The sequence below is a fragment of the Trachemys scripta genome, chromosome 3 (assembly GCF_013100865.1).
Source record: "Trachemys scripta elegans isolate TJP31775 chromosome 3, CAS_Tse_1.0, whole genome shotgun sequence".
In the NCBI taxonomy this organism is placed as follows: Eukaryota; Metazoa; Chordata; order Testudines; family Emydidae; genus Trachemys; species Trachemys scripta.
In genome coordinates this window covers 132,700,064-132,717,021 of record NC_048300.1, presented here as the reverse complement: position 1 = coordinate 132,717,021, position 16,958 = coordinate 132,700,064, and positions in this window count along the sequence as shown.

The window sequence follows — 16,958 nt, the reverse complement described above, 5'->3', positions numbered from 1 at the left end:
TTATTGCAATGCTGGTTGTACTTTGTATGTTTGTGCAGGGAAGTTTTCTGTTATATGATGATCTGTTATAATAAAAACAGATTGTATGAGAGAACAATTACAGTCTAAACAAAGAGAAATATGAGACAGATCAATTCTGGCAAATGAAAAAATGGGAGTTAGGATAAATTGGGAAAATTGAAAACAAGCAAAAAAACGTTAGGACGAAAAGAAACAGTGAGCAGTACATTTAAACAAACTTTTTAGATAACTATAAGGATATTTTCAGATACGCACACAAGGATGAAGGAAATTATATGATTATTTGATTTGAAATTAAGTGATAGAGAATTGCGTATGAATGAAACATATTTTTAATTTCTTACCGGCTTTATAAAAGAAGAGTATGGAGATCTACTTAAGTTGCAAATCAGTTTTTCAGGCCCGATAAGAATAAGCTAGTTCAGGTAGACATAATGGAACCAGTTATAAAAAGAGTTGATGTGCACATTTTTTGTATTTAAATTTTGTAAATTAATTTAATATAAAAGTGCTGCACTGATATACCATAAAATTTTATACGTTTCAGGTAGTTTGCATCCATGTTAAAGGCAAGTGTAGGATGCAGTACAACCATTTTTAATAAGAGGTTATTAAATGTATTTAGGGGCTTAAAGATGCAAATAGGTGCCTAGTGGGACTTACAAATGTGCATGATCCAGTTGGGCACCTAATTTTGTAAATCTGGCTCTATGGCCCTAATCCCGCAAGCACTAACATTAAGCACATGAGTAGTCTCGTTGACTTAAGTGGGACTGCTCACGTATTTAAAGTTAGGATAGGGTGACCAGATGTCCTGATTTTATAGGGACAGTCCCGATTTTGGGTTTTTTTTCATATATAGGCTCCTATTACCCCCCACCCCCTGTCCCAATTTTTCACATTTGCTGTCTGATCACCTTAAGTTAGGAAGATGCATACATATTTTCAGGAATGGTGTGGTGAGTGAAATTCAGGTAGTACAGTGGCCTTTCACCCTATTTTGAGTGCATAAAAGGGACTTATTGTGCATGGGCCTTCTGGTGGCCCTCACACCAGGGAGAATTTCCTCTTTCAAAAAGAAACGGCTCTAAAGATTGAGAAAATTATGTTCCTTAACCCCATATGAAGCTCTCTTCTTGTGTCACATCATCCATCAGTCTTGGGGGCAAGAACAAATATTTTATTGATGGAAAAAATGTATATTATTATAGGTGGCGCTGGTAGCACTGCCTATTATTAAGGTTGCTTGACTCTAACCGTTATAAGAATCTATTTTCAGTTGCTTATAACTTTGCCAAACATTAACCATTTGGGCTGAAACTTTCCATGCTGGGCATCTACCTCCAGTTGAATTTTACTGTACATTTTCCACCAACATTTCAGCTGTTTCCAAGAACAAGGTTTAGGGGAAATTATACTATTTTGCGCCTGTTCAAAAATTCTGATGACAATTTCTGTGAGAAGTTCTAGTGCCCCTATGCTTTGGAGAGGGGCTTTTGCAACAAAGAAACTGGGAATGGGGAAGACTGGCAGTGGAGGCTGGGTAATGGAGAATAGGACAAGGGGAAATGAACTGGGGAGAGACAGGGAGGCAGTTGAGAGGGATTGGAGACTGAGATCAGAAAGGAGCTGGCAAAGGTTGGGACTGACTGAGCATGAAGTACGGTGTATTGACTCGTTACCAAGGAGTCAGGGGAAGGAGGTAGAGTGAGGCAAGGGAGACAATTCTGAGGGGGAGGACTATGACTAACTGGCAAATCAGCTAGAGCAAGGAACTGCGTGGGGGAGAACACTGAGCCCTGGTCTACACTACGAGTTTAGGTTGAATTTAGCAGCGTTAGGTTGATTTAACCCTGCACCCATCCACATGACTATGCCTGTTTTGTCGACTTAAAGGGCTCTTAAAATCGATTTCTATACTCCTCTCCAGCGAGGGGTTTAGTGCTAAAATCGACCTTGCTGGGTCAAATTTAGGGTAGTGTGGACGCAATTAGACGATATTGGCCTCTGGGAGCCTAGAGTGCTCCATTGTGACTGCTCTGGACAGCACTCTCAACTCAGATGCACTGGCCAGGTAGCCAGGAAAAGCCCCAGGAACTTTTGAATTTCATTTCCTGTTTGGCCAGCGTGGCGAGCTGATCAACACAGGTGACCATGCACAGCTCATCAGCACAGGTGACCATGGAATCCTAGAATCGCAAAAGAGCTCCAGCATGGACCGAGCGGGAGGTACTGGATGTGATCGCTGTATGGGGAGAAGAATCTGTGCAGGCAGAACTCCGTTCCAAAAGACTAAATGCCAATATATTTGCCAAAATCTCCAAGGGCATGATGGACAGATGCTGCAACAGGGACACACCGCAGTGCCGCGTGAAAGTTAAGGAGCTTAGGCAATCCTACCAAAAAACAAAGGATGCAAACGGTCGCTCCGGGTCAGAGCCCCATACATGCTGGTTCTATGATGAGCTGCATGCAATTCTAGGGGGTGCCCCTACCACTACCCCACCACTGTCCATGGACACCTCCAAGGGGGGAGTCTCACGCAGCAGGGATAAGGAGTTTGAAGATGATGATGAGGAGGAGGTTGAGGATAGCACACAGCAGGCAAGCGGAGAATCCCTTCTCCCTGGCAGCCAGGAACTGTTCATCACCCTGGAGCCAATACCCTCCCAACCCTCCCAAGGCGGGCTCCCGAACCCTGAAGCCGGAGAAGGAACCTCTGGTGAGTGTACCTTTGTAAATATAATACAGGGTTTAAAAGCAAGCATGTTTAATTATTAATTTACCACGCCAAGCCAGTAGCAAGTAGCCTGGAATCATTGCAGAACAAAACCTTGCAGCGAATGGGCCCGGGCTTTGGCTGTTTGCCTTTGGCTGAAAATAAATGATCCCCACTGTTAGCCAGGCGGTGGGGGGAGGCCCGTTCATGCTGAGCTATTCGTGTTTGGCTGACTGGGATCTTCCCTGATACTAGCCACGCAGTGGGTGGGGAGGGGGGAAGCAATCATCCCAGAAAATCGGGGGGAGGAGGATGGATTGTGCTGCATATTCACCCTAAAACCGCAGCCCCTCCTTTTAAATGGCCAACCCAATGGACTTTGCTTGGTTATGGGAAAGGAGGGCGCTGCTGTTTGAATCCGTTCCCACATGTTATGAAGGTTGAAGAAGCCGAAACCCTTTGCCTTACCCTTCGGCTGCCTGCAAGCCGAATTCTGTTGCCCAGCCGAGCATGTGTGATGTCTCACACCAAACCGGCAGCCACTCAATATAAGAGGTAAAATGCAACCTCGTAGCAAAAGCAGATGTGCTATGCAATGTTAATTGCTTGATTCAGTGTGAAATAGTCTTCTCTTTGTTCTCTAAAATGTATCTTTTTAAATACTACTCTCCCTTTTTTGCCTCCCGCAGCTGCAAATGTTTCTACGCTCCCCTTATCATCTCCGTCCCAGAGGCTAACGCAGATTAGAAGATGAAAAAAATGCACTCGCAACAAGATGTTCTCAAAACTCATGCAGTCCTCCCGCACTGAAAGAGCTCAGCAGAATGCGTGGAGGCAAACAATGGCAGAATCCAGGAAAGCGTTAAATGAACATGATGAAAGGAGGGAAGAGCATGCTGAGAGGAGGCAGGATGCAATGCTGAGGCTAATGGGGGAGCAAACTGACATGCTCAGGTGTCTGGTGGAGCTGCAGGAAAGGCAGCAGGAGCACAGACTGCTGCTGCAGCCCCTGCAGCCTGCCCTCCTCCCCAAGTTCCATATCCTCCTCACCCAGATGCCCAAGAACGCGGGGAGGCTATGGGCATCCAGCCACTCCAAGCAACAGAAGGCTGGCATTCAGTAAGTTTTGAACTGTAGTATGGCCTTGTCCTTTCCTCCTCCTCTCATCCACCACCCCACCCGGTGCTTCCCTCCTCACCCACCCCTCCCGGGCTACCTTGCGAATTTTTCCCCTATTTGTGTGATGAATTAATAAAGAATGCATGATTTGGAAACAATAATGACTTTATTGTCTCTGAAACCGATGATCGAAGGGGGGAGGTTGGTTGGCTTACAGGGAAGTAGAGTCAACCAAGGGGGCGGGTTTTCATCAAGGAGAAACAAAGAGAACTGTCACTCCGTAGTCTGGCCAGTCATGAAACTGGTTTTTGAAGCTTCTCTGATGCGCAGGGCGCCCAGCTGTGCTCTTCTAATCACCCTGGTGTCTGGCTGCGTGTAAGCATCCGCCAGGTGATTTGCCTCAACCTCCCACCCCACCATAAACATCTCCCCCTTATTCTCACAGATATTGTGGAGACATAGCAAGCAGCAATAACAATGGGAATATTGGTTTTGCTGAGGTCTAACTTAGTCAGTAAACTGCGCCAGTGCGCTTTTAAACATCCAAATGCACATTCTACCACCATTCTGCACTTGCTCAGCCTATAGTTGAACTGCTCCTTACTACTTTCCAGGCTGCCTGTGTATGGCTTCATGAGCCATGGCATTAAGGGGTAGGCTGGGTTCCCAAGGATAACTATAGGCATTTCATCATCCCCAACAGTAATTTTCTGGTCTGCGAAGTAAGTTCCTTCCTAGAGCTGTTCAAACAGACCAGAGTTCCTGAAGATGTGAGTGTCATGTACTTTTCCCAGCCATCTCACGTTGATGTCAGTGAAACATCCCTTGTGATCCACCAGTGCTTGCAGCACCATTGAAAAGTATCCCTTGCTGTTTATATACTGGCTGCCAAGGTGGTCCAGTCCCAAGATACGGATATGTGTTCTGTCTATCACCCCACCATAGTTAGGGAATCCCATTGCAACAAAGCCATCCACTATGACCTGCACATTTCCCAGAGTCACTACCCTTGATAGCAGCAGCTCAGTGATTGCATTGGCTACTTGGATCACAGCAGACCCCACAGTAGATTTACCCACTCCAAATTGATTTCCTACTGACCGGTAGCTGTCTGGTGTTGTAAGCTTCCAGAGGGCTATTGCCACTCACTTCTCAACTGTGAGGGCTGCTCTCATCTTGGTATTCTTGTGCTTCAGGGCAGGGGAAAGCAAGTCACAAATTTCCAGGAAAGTGCCCTTACGCATGCGAAAGTTTTGCAGCCACTGGGAATCATCCCAGACCTGCAACACTATGCGGTCCCACCAGTCTGTGCTTGTTTCCTGGGCCCAGAATTGGCGTTCCACGGAATGAACCTGCCCCATTACTACCATGATGTCCAAATTGCCAGGGCCTGTGCTTTGAGAGAAGTCTGTGTCCACTCCTCATCACTATCATGATTGCACTGTCATTGCCTCCTCGCCTGCTTTTGCAGGTTCTGCACATACTGCAGGATAATGCGCGAGGTGTTTACAATGCTCACAACAGCAGCGGTGAGCTGAGCGGGCTCCATGCTTGCAGCGGTATGGCATCTGAAGGAGAGCAGGAAAGCAGAGTTGCAGTGGAATCAGTGGATGACAACGGATACCACGAGAATAGATATTTATACAGAACGACAAGAGGACCTGCGAGGTAGATTCGTGGCACCAGGAGAGCAGAGTTTCAGCTGAAGCGGTGGAGGACGATGGTTAGCACCGCGCACATTTCCCGAGGAAGAACACACGTACCCGGAAGCCCATGACAGACAACATGAAGAAATTTGCTATCGAGGCAATAGCAGCAGAGCAGAGTTGCAGTGGAAGCTGAGTATGATGATGGTTAGCAGTCCTACTGCACTGTCTGCTGCCAGCAGTGCCCAGGACAAAACGACGGCAGTGTTGGTGAGCTGAGCTGAGCGGGCTGGACGCTTGCCGTGGTATGGCGTCTGCGCAGAAAAAAGGCGCGAAATGATTGTCTGCCGTTACTTTCACAGAGGAAGGGGAGACTGACGACATGTACCCAAACCCACCCGTGACAATGTTTTTGCTCCATCAGGCACTGGGAGCTTAACCCAGAATTCGAATGGGCAGCGGAGACTGCGGGAACTGTGGGATAGCTACCCACAGTTCACTGCTCCGTAAGTCGATGCTAGCCACGGTACTGAGGACACACTCCGCCAACTTAATGCACTTAGTGTCGACATACGCAATCGACTGTATAAAAATGATTTCTAAAAATTGACTTCTATAAAATTGACCTATTTCATAGTGTAGACATACCCTGAGATTGGACAAGGAGACTGAGGAGGGAGATGGGGACTGGAAACTAGTGGGGATGGGGCATGTGGGTTTGAAGGTGACTGGAGCGCGGATTCTTAGAAGAGTGGTCATATTATCTAACTTGCAGGATTTATTTTAAAAAAATCTTTGACACTTTCACATCGGAGATTAAAGATTAATATGAATAGAAGTGAAGTGGTGCTGAATGGAAAGTTGGCTGAAGGACAGTCATCAAATGTCATCTGGGATGGAAACCTTCTGTTGGGAGATGGCTATTAGTGGGGTAATTTTAGGGCTTTTTTGCATTCCAATGATATAAAAATGATTGGATGGAGGCAACTGGCAGAGGATTCCATCTCAAAAATACATGGCCAGCCCAGTATGCTAACTGAACTGGCCTTGACTATATATCAGTTCTGGTACGCTGGTGGCATGTGTATTGGCTGTTGTTTTAAATGAGCTAAAGGATATGTTTCCTAGGCAGGGATCAAACTAAGTCTACGCCAGAATGTGAATAACTAAGTGCTGATAAGTTGTAAGAAGGAGTGAAGGAGAACAATGACACACACAAATTTCAGCTTTCCCTGGAGGGGACAGACAGAGACACTGAAAGAAATGCCTGATGGAGGAGAAAGGGTTGAAAGAAATAACAGCTGTAAGAAGAGAGGGCTGAGAGAAATGCCAGCTGTAAACAGAGAGGGATGAGAGCTTTAACAGTGCTGTCTATTTTTAATTTTTCTAAAACAAACAGCTCTGAGTATCCAGGACAGTCTGTAACTGGGAAATCTCAGTATGGTAATTAACTATTAATTCTTTTTTTTAATTTAGTGTCATTTCCTGCAGTATGATTTTGCCTTGTAAATAGCTATGTAATACTCTGAGTTTCTGCATGATATTTGAGGGTTTGTACTATAACCACTGACTCTTGGAGTCACATTACCAAAAGTTGTCTTGCATTTAGTATAAGTGTGATTAATGTGAGAGATAATACAATGGAAGAAGTTAGAAAAGCCATCAGTAAGCACAAAAATGGGAAAGCAGGTGGAGACGATAACATTACTGCAGAGATGCTTAAAGCAAGTCATGAAATAGCCCTCCAGTCTTTCCTTGTGTTTTTGGATAGAATATGGAATGAAGAAAAGAACCCAGCCCAGTGGAAGAGAGGCCTTATAGTAAAATTGCCAAATTGCAATAACTGGTGATGAATCACATTACTCTGAGTATCCGGGAAAATCACATGCAACATCATCCTGGAACATATCAAGAAACAAATAGACTTTCAACTTAGAGAGTAACAAGCAGGTTTTAGATCATCTGCAGACCATATTGTTGTTCTCAGGCATATTATAGAACAAATTGTGGAGCGGCAAGAACCTCTTGTGATAATTTTTATAAATTTCCAGAAGCATTTTGACAATATACACAGAGCCAGTCTTTGGAGACATATTATGGAGTACCAACAAAAAAATTAGAATAATCGAGGAGTTATATGGTAATGACAAATGTGCAGTCAGAAATAATGACAACATCAGCTAATGGTTTCTAGTGACCAGTGGAGTAAAGCAAGGGTGTATTATGTCTCCACTATTGACTATATCATGAGGAAAGTAACTGCAGAAGGCTATTGAGGAATTTTATGAACAAATGATAAAGCACAATTGGATGACCTAGTTTTTGCTGATGACTGTTCTGCTTAGTTCAACACTTTGCTTAATGGGAGGGCGGGAAAAAACCAAGCTTTTGGAAAACACAGCAAAACAAGTTGGTTTGTTCATCAACAAGGGGAAGATCAAATATATGGCTATCAATGTCCCAAAAGTAAGAAGTTAGTTATTTTACCTATTTAGGGAGTCTGACGTGCAATGATGGTGACACCAAGCTAGATGTCAAGCAACAAATATCAAAAACATCAAACAACTTTCATACACTTGAAAAGATTTAGAAAACTAGTATGATTGGCACTGACACAAAAATGCAAAATTTTAATGCCAGCATCATGTCTGTTCTCCTTTATGGAGCAGAGTAATAGAAATCTACAACAGAAATTGATAAGAAGATCAATTCATTCCAAAGTAAATGCCTGTAGATCTTCAGAGTCAATTGGAAACAGTTTCTTGCAACACCAAAAATTCTAATTAGAGCAATCCATTATGCAGAACAATAGAAAAAGAAGCCAAATCCATTAACATGACAGACTAGCACAAGACTGACATAAAAGGCGGAAAATGATGTACACCTTATGTATCTGAGGCACTGGTGCCAGAACCGAGGGGGCTAAGGAGTCATGCCCCCCTCCCCCTTTTAACAAAAGAAATGTAAGTGCAGAATTCTTGTCCCCTGCAGATTTTTTCCCCACCAGGGGCTGCTGTGGCACCAGAAGAGAGGGCACCTGGCTCATCACTGGAGCAGCCAGCCATGGATAGGGAGGGGGCACTTTGGCATTGTCCTCTCCCCCAACTTCTACAAATGTTCCGGTACCATCAGGGTATGGGAGGATAAAGAAAGAAGTATACTTTGGGCGGCAACATAAGCAGAGCAGATAGTGAGAACGTTTTAAGCCCAAGCTACAATACTTAATGAAACCTTGTTTTACTCCAAGACAAGCTGGAAAGTAGCAACAAAGGGTGTGACCTCAGTGTTCCATGGGGATCTGTCTGAATCACTGCAAACAAGAGGTGGCTAACCCTGATGTTTGTTAGAATAATCTGGGACAGTGACCTAATACAAATCTTTGAAAGGGTCTGATGGAGTTTGTAGAGGTTGCATTTTTTTGCACACTGGGAAAAGTTTAAAAAAATAGAAGGTATAATGTCAGTCTGGAAATTCTAGAAACCACCAATATAATAAACTCATCAAATAGGTTCATGGGGACAATAAATGAAGAAAAGTGTGTGACTAATATGCCTAGGTTTTACCTAACTTCAAAAAGAGCTAATATGTTGGTCCAGATAGCTTTTTCCTGCTTCTGATTGCAAGGTCTCCTTATGTAGCTCAAAACCATAGCTGCCACTGTTATTTAGTTAGATTAATATGATATATAAAAGTATGTATTCAGGGCTGTAAGTCTCTGACATATATTAAAATTCAATCATGTTAGAGTGATGTATCTGCCTCTTGTCCTCCTAAAGGCATTCTCGATTTGTCACCAGTGAATCTTATAAACAGATTTTGTTTTGTCATGCCTGCTTTCTTCAATACATTTGCATTTTAATTTACTACACCTCTCACACACATCTATTTTGCTTCTTATGGCCAACGCTGATGCAAAGCTGTCACTCAATAATATGTAAGTCTTTTTTTTCTTCTTTCTGTTGTTTTGTTTTTCTGAATGTTCAAATTAACAAATTCTCAATTCTCCTTGAGTTTGGTTAGTAAAGGTTGCATTTCTGTCTAGATTTCATTCTTTTTCTGTGTTACTGTTAAGCTTCCTAATTACAGTGATTGTGCTAGTCACTAACTTTAAAACTAGATAGCAGGCAGAGTATCAGATACTTAAATTGGTTTGTCACTATATTTGTTCCCATGTTTGCTAGTCCCTTCATTCTGATGTTAGACTTTTTACAATATTTGAAAATCTTTTTTTGGGGGGGGGGGGTCTACACATTTTCTGCTTTTTACATGTTTTGTGTTTACAATGGGACCATTTGCATGAGTGAGGCTTGGGCCCTTATCCTTGGTTGGTTTTGATATATCATCAGTATGGATTTCTTTGTAGACTATATGACCTACCATACAGACTCAGAGGCTTTAAGGCCAGAAGGGACCATGAGGATCATCTAGTCTGACCTTCTACACATCACAGACCACAGAACTTCACCCATCCACTCTTGTAGTAGGTCCATAATATCTGGCTGAGCTAGTGAAGTCCTCAAATCCTAATTTAAAGACTTCAAGTTACAGAGAATCCACCATTTACTCTAGTTCAAGCCAGCAAGTGACCCGTGCCCCTACATTGCAGAGGAAGGTTAAAAAAAACCCTGGTATCTGCCAATCTTACTGGGGGGGGAGGGGAGCAGAATTCCTTCCCAATCCCAAATATGGCCCTCAGTTAGACCCTGAGCATGTGGCAAGACCCGCCAGCCAGACACCTGGGAAAGAATCTCTGTAGTAACTCAGAGCCTTCCTGATCTAGTGTCCCAATCCCTTGCCATTGACAATATTTGCTAATACCAGTCATAGATGGGCCATATGCCATTGTACGCAACCTCATCATACCATCCTCTCCATAAACTTATCAAGCTCAAACTTGAAACAAGATAGGTTTTTGCTTCCACTACTGCCTTTGGATGTCTGTTCCAGAATTTCGGTCCTCTGATGGTTAGGAACCTTTGTCTAATTTCAAGTCTAGTTTATTGCCATTTGTTCTTGTGCCAACATTGGCCCTTAACTTAAATAACTCCTCTCCCTCCCTGGTGTTTATCCCTCTGATGTATTTACAGAGGGCAATCACATCTCCCTGCAGTCTTCATTTGGTTAGGCTAAATAAGCCAAGCTCTTTGAGTCTCCTTTCATAAGAGAGGTTTTCCAGTCCTCTGATCATCCTAGTAGCCCTTTGCTGCACCTGTTCTAGTTTGAATTCATTTTTCTTAAACATGGAAGGCCAGACTTGCACACAGAGGATTCACCAGTGTTTTGCATAATGGTATTAACACTTCCCAATCTCTACTGGAAATACCTGATGCATCCTCTGATTGCATTAACCTTTTTCATGGCCACATCACACTGGCGGCTCATAGTCATCCAGTATTCAACCAACACACCCATGCCTTTTTCCTCCCCCCGTTACTTCTAACTCAGGGATCAGCAACCTTTGGCCCGCAGCCCACCAGGGTAAACACCCTGGTGGGCCGGGCCAGTTTGTTTACCTACCGTGTCCGCAGGTTAGGCTGATCGCGGCTCCCACTGGCCGCAGTTTGCCGCTCCAGGCCAATGGCTGCGGGAAGTTGCGGCCAACACATCCCTCGGCCCGCTCCGCTTCCTGCAGCCCCCATTGGCCTGGAGTGGCGAACCACGACCAGTTGGAGCCGCGATCAGCTGAACCTGTGGATGTGGCAGGTAAATCAACTGGCCTAGCCCACCAGGGTAAGCACCCTGGCAGGCCACGTGCCAAAGGTTACCAATCCCTGTTCTAACTGATATGTCCCCCGTTTATAGCAAAAATTCTTGTTGTTAGTCCCTAAGTGCATGACCTGGCCCTTTGCACTATTGAATTGCATCCCTATTACTCCAGTTTTCAAAGTCATCCAGATATTCTTGTTTAATATTCTGGTCCTCCTCCATAATGGAAATCCCTCCCAACTTTGTGTCATCTGTAAATTTTAGTAGCACACTCCCATTTTTTGTGCCAACGTCATTAATGAAAATGTTAAATAAGGTTAGTCCCAAGACTGATCCTTGAGGAACTCCACTAGTAACCTCCCTCCAGCCTGACAGTTCACCTTTCAGCATGGCCTGCTGTAGTCTTCCCTTTAATCCGTTCCTTATCTATATTTTGATTCTTATATTAACCCCATCTTCTCCAATTTAACTAATAATTTCCTATGTGGAATTGTATCAAATACTTTACTGAAATCAAAGTCAGTTAGATCTACTGCATTTCCTTTGTCTAGAAAATCTGTTATCTTCTCAAAGAAAGAGATCCAGTTGCTCTGGCATAACTTACCTTTTGTAAAACGATGTTGTATTTTAGCCCAGTTTCAGTTTACCTCTGTCTTTAATTACTCTCTCTTTCAAAATGTGTTCTAAGACCTTGCATACAATTGAGGTCAAAATCGGGCCTGTACTTTTCTGGATCACTTTTTTTTTCTTTTTAAACATAGATACTATATTTGCAATTCTCCAGTCATAGGGTCTGATCCCTGAGTTTATGGATGCACTAAAAATCCTTACTATTGGGCTTGCAATTTCATGTGTCAGTTCCTTTAATATTCTCAAATGGAGATTATTTGGGGCCCTTGATTTGGTCTCATTAAGCTGTTTGAATTTGGCTTCTACCTTGGACATGGTCATTTCTACTTCCATATTCTCAATAGCCACTTTGCCACTTCCCTCAATCTCCTCATTACCCTTATTAAAATCTGAGGCAAAGTATTCATTTAAGTGTTTGTCTACACCTAGATTATCTTTACTCTCCACTCCATCCTCAGTGTTAACAGTGCCACTTCTTTTTCCCTTGTTTTATTTTTATTTATGTTGTTAAAGAACCTTTTATTGTTGGTTTTAAATTTCCTTTGCAAGGTCCAGCTCTGCTTGGCTTTTGTCAGTTGTCACTTTTTCCGTGTGCTTTCTGACCTCCAAGAGGTAGCTTTCCTTGATGATCCATCCCTTCTTCCATTGCCTGTAGGCTTTGTGCTTTCTCGTAATAACCTGTTTGAGCTGCTTGTTCATCCATTTTGGTCTGCAACTCTTTCCTACTAGTTTTTGCCCCTTGTTTGGGATGCCAGTTCCAGATAGTTTCTGCAACTATCACTTAAAGTTATCCCCAGCTTCCTACCCATTCAAGTCTTTGAGTTCTTCAATCCATTCAACTTCCCTAACTAATTCCCTTAACAGTTACTGAAGTTGTGGGGCCTGATTCACCATTGCCTTGCATCTCATATAGTGCAGTGTGAGTGCAAAGCAAATACAAAACAATATCATTGTGATTTGATGGTATTTCACACCCAATCTGCACTGACTCCACAGAGTGCAGGGCCATGGGGAATCTGGTTCATGGTGTGGAGGTTTCACATGTCACAAAGATTCCCCAACCTGTTTTACTGGTTTCCCCTTTTGTATTGACATCCATGTGATATGATAAGTTATTGCAGCACTCCTCATGCTAAATCAGGATTGAGGGGATTTCTTGTTCTCCCCAAAGGCTAAAGAAAGAAACATAGGCAGTCACTAGGAAGGACTCTTCACTGCCCATCACTTTTTGTGTTTTGTTCTCAAGCAGTGAATTATAAGCCGGGATTCTCCTGTGAATTTTTGCTCTTCAGTCTGTCATGTTTTCTGTCAGGTCGTAACTAATATCTTGAAAGGTGATTGACTGGGTTTGACATTTTTACAGTCTTATCAGAGAACTTGTTTCTGTCTCTCCATGTACCTTTGTTTGCATTGTTTTGTTTTAGTTGAGCAGCAGAGGATTTCCTTGCTATCAAGAGAGACTATGACACTCAATAAGGGTTAACTGCCCAAAGCACGTTCACTTTTTCCTCCTTCTCTGGATGAGTAGCGCACAGTACATAGCAGTCAGCTTTGGTGTGCATTTGCTGACTATCCAACACACCATTATGTCTCTTCTTGACCAGCCAGTCTGTAGAGAATGCATTAGCTGCTGTGGGACAGTTGCTTTGCTTCTTCATTTCGTAGTACCGAAGGGCTCCAGTTGTTTGCTCATCAGGACCATGAAATACAAGGTTCACTCCGATTATTGGTGTTAATGCACTTTTCATGATAAGATCTATATAATGCCTACAGTAATTCACAAACTAGGTTGCCTATTCCAGATGTGGGTACGAACATGCAAAGCATCAAGAAAGATTCAAGCAGAAGATCTAAGACCCAAATGCTCAAAAGTATTTAGCTTCCTAGCTCCTATTGAGAATTAGACACTTAAATCTGGGCTGAAAAGTCTACCTAACTTGCATTCATACAATTTAGTCTGACCAAAGTCATCTGCGTTCTGACTGCTACACTGAAGAAGGGGATTTTTCATCATGCAGTTAGTCAAGTGTTGTAAGTCTTTCCCACATCACAATCACCACCTGACTTCACTGTGAAACATAAAACAATGCGTGTCCACTGTCTGGGATTTTATAAAATTAACAATTTTAATAACAATGTTGAGAGCCTCGTGTACTTCAGGTTGCAACTTCTTTGATGCCAGAACTTGGTCATGAACCATGCAGTGTGTCCAAATTGGTGTAGGTGCTGCTTTCTTTACTCCTGCTGCAACCCCACTGTTCTTTCCAGTAATGGCGCTGCCCCATCAGTGCACAGCCCTCCACACACAGCCCACCTCAGACCTTTATCAACTGAATTTATCATTGATCTTGAATATTTCCTTACTATTTGGTTGGAGTTTCTTTGCAAAATAAAAGTTCTTTAACTATTATACTTGATTTGACAAATCTTGTATAACAGAAGCTGAACCATGTTTGCTGTGTCTGTGAATTCATCAAGCTGAAGTGCAAAATATTGACTCTTCTTAACTTGTTCTGTCTAGTGGTCCCAGGTGTTTTCTGCAAGGTCATCAGCATGTCAGTTGATGGTATTATTTGACAATAGGAATGGTTTTCAGTGCCACAGCTGCTTGTTCCTAGTCATAATTCTGCACATGCCTATTGCTGCTGGAAGCAGAAGAGACTCATCAATGATGTGTACTTGTTTGCATTTTGAAATCCGCATGGCCAGAACGTGTGATGCTTTGTAAAGGTTTTCGAGGAACAGTTGCTTCTTTAGGCATGACTTTTTTTCTGCTTTAATTCTTGTTTTTGAAGGGAAAAAATACAGCCCTTGTTTACAAATGCTGGGTGTTTGCTTTTTAAATATCTCTGTAGTTTTCCTGGCCTCATACTTTAATTTACAATCACTTGAAAACAAACAAAACTTTGTCAAGACGCAAAAATCTAAACACAGTGTAACTATCATTATATCGTCTACCTTTCTGTCTTTTCTGTTTAACTTTATTCAGATCCTCTGACAGAGGAATAACTAGTGCAGGCGCACTATTTCAACAACTTGTGACCCCGTGGTTGAAAACTCATAACACCACTCAAATTTGGCCCCTTTGTCCCTCTGCAGATGAGCAGAGGAACTGTGGAGCCAAATTTGAGTGGCGTTGTGACCAGTGTTCCCTTTAAACCCGGCCCTGTGGCTGCACATCTTAGATGGCTCATGGCTGGGAGTGCAGTCTTTACCCACTCTGCCTGCCCTGCCCACTTGCCAGAACTCGCAGTGGTGTCTCTCCACTCTCTGCTGCTTGGAGCCAGCAGAGTGGGTGGGAGGCAAGTAATCCTGTCCTGCAGGAAGGGAGGGAATTCAGCCAGCTCCAAGTCCCACTTTGCCTTCAGGGCCTTCCTGCCAGAACCCAAGGTGGCTCTGCGCCACACCACAGAAAGCCAGAAGCTATGCTGACACCACAGCATCTGCCTGCTGGACACTGGCATTGTGAACAATGTACTGTAAATGGGTAAGCAATCTGGGGCTGGTTATGCCCTCCTTCCCCTTTCTACTCTCCCCCTCCCCCTCCTCTCCATTCTCCCCATATTCCGCTTCTCCTTACCCTTTCCTTTCTCCTTCACTCTCTACTCCCCCTCTTCCTTCCACTCTCCCCATATTCCTCTTTTCATTTCTCTCCTTTTCCTTCCCTCGCTGCTTCCCCTATCCCCTTCACTCTCTCCATGTTTTTCATTTCATTCCCAAACAAAATGCCTTTCCAGACAGCACCTTCCTTGAAATTTACACACACATACACACACACCGCTGCGGTGCTAGCTGTGCATCCAAAGGCTGGACTGACAGAAATAACTGCAGATGAAAAACCCACATGAAATCCTTGGGAAGGGGATTGGGCAGGGGGTCCTCTGATTCTGTCAAAAGCTGGTTGCATTGGGTTTATAAAAACCCTGCATTTCATTAAATGCTCTTTAGCATTTGCCTTTGTTTAGTGTGTGTTTCATTTTGTCTTTAAAAACTACAGAAGATTTTCTCCTCCTTCCCCTTCCAAGTCTTATTAATCTCATTAAACCCACAAATACAGAGAATCATATTCATTTGAAGGGTTGAAGGGCAGAAAATAAAATGAATTTTTTGACACTGGCAAGTTGGAAGGTCAATCATAGATTAGTCAGTGTGTGTGTGTGTGTGTGTGTGTGTGTGTGTGTGTGTGTGTGTGTGTGTGTGTGTGTAAGAGAGAGAGATTTGAGAGGAGCGGTATATAATAGAATTTTTAAATCAGTGACAAACAGATAATGGAAATAGTGCCTTATTTTTGATTCAGATAGTATTTGTTTGTTTGTTTTTGTTTTTGATTACAGGGTTTGGAAGGCAACTTGTAGTGAGTGAGGAATGTTGTTCTCGACCCTCAAAAATCTTTTTTACACATATATGTACTAAATTGTAGTGTTTAAAATAATCGGCTTTGGGTTATTAATGAAAGTGTTTGAAATGCGTGTTTCCATTAAAACATTATGCTGCAGTTTGTTTGCAAATGTGAATTGTAAATTCATCTCGTGCCAGGGTATGGTGTGAACGAATGAAGAAAGTTTGGGCTTTTAAAGCAGTGTTTATTTTGAGTATTGTTTTTCACAAATAGAGGGCTTTTTAAATCATTCCATTGCAGTGCAGTATACACTCAAACGGGCTTTATCAAAACATTTTCCACTTGACATAGAAAAAAATCTTACCCCTGAAGATATTTCATTATTTTTTAATATAACAAAATATAATGTTTAAGAGGAGTTGAATATACCCTTTTTGTCAATATTTTCTACAGGCTGATTCAAGGCTAGTTCAATTTGAAATAATTTGAAACTGAAAGGCACATAAATATTTTGTATAGAGAGAGAAGTGGATCTGAAGGATCTTAAAATTAGAAAAATGTGTGTGTGTGTGTGTGTGTGTGTGTGTGTAAATCAATACCACTCCATGATGTCAAGCCAGGAGGTGGAGGGGAGGGGACCCACAGTAAAACCTGCACTGGGCCCATTATTCTGTTCCTCTGGAACTGTTAAAATCATCAGCATCTTCAGCTGAACGTTTGCTACATGTCGGTTTAGCACTTGGTAACAACCATTCCATTATAAAGATAAAATACACCT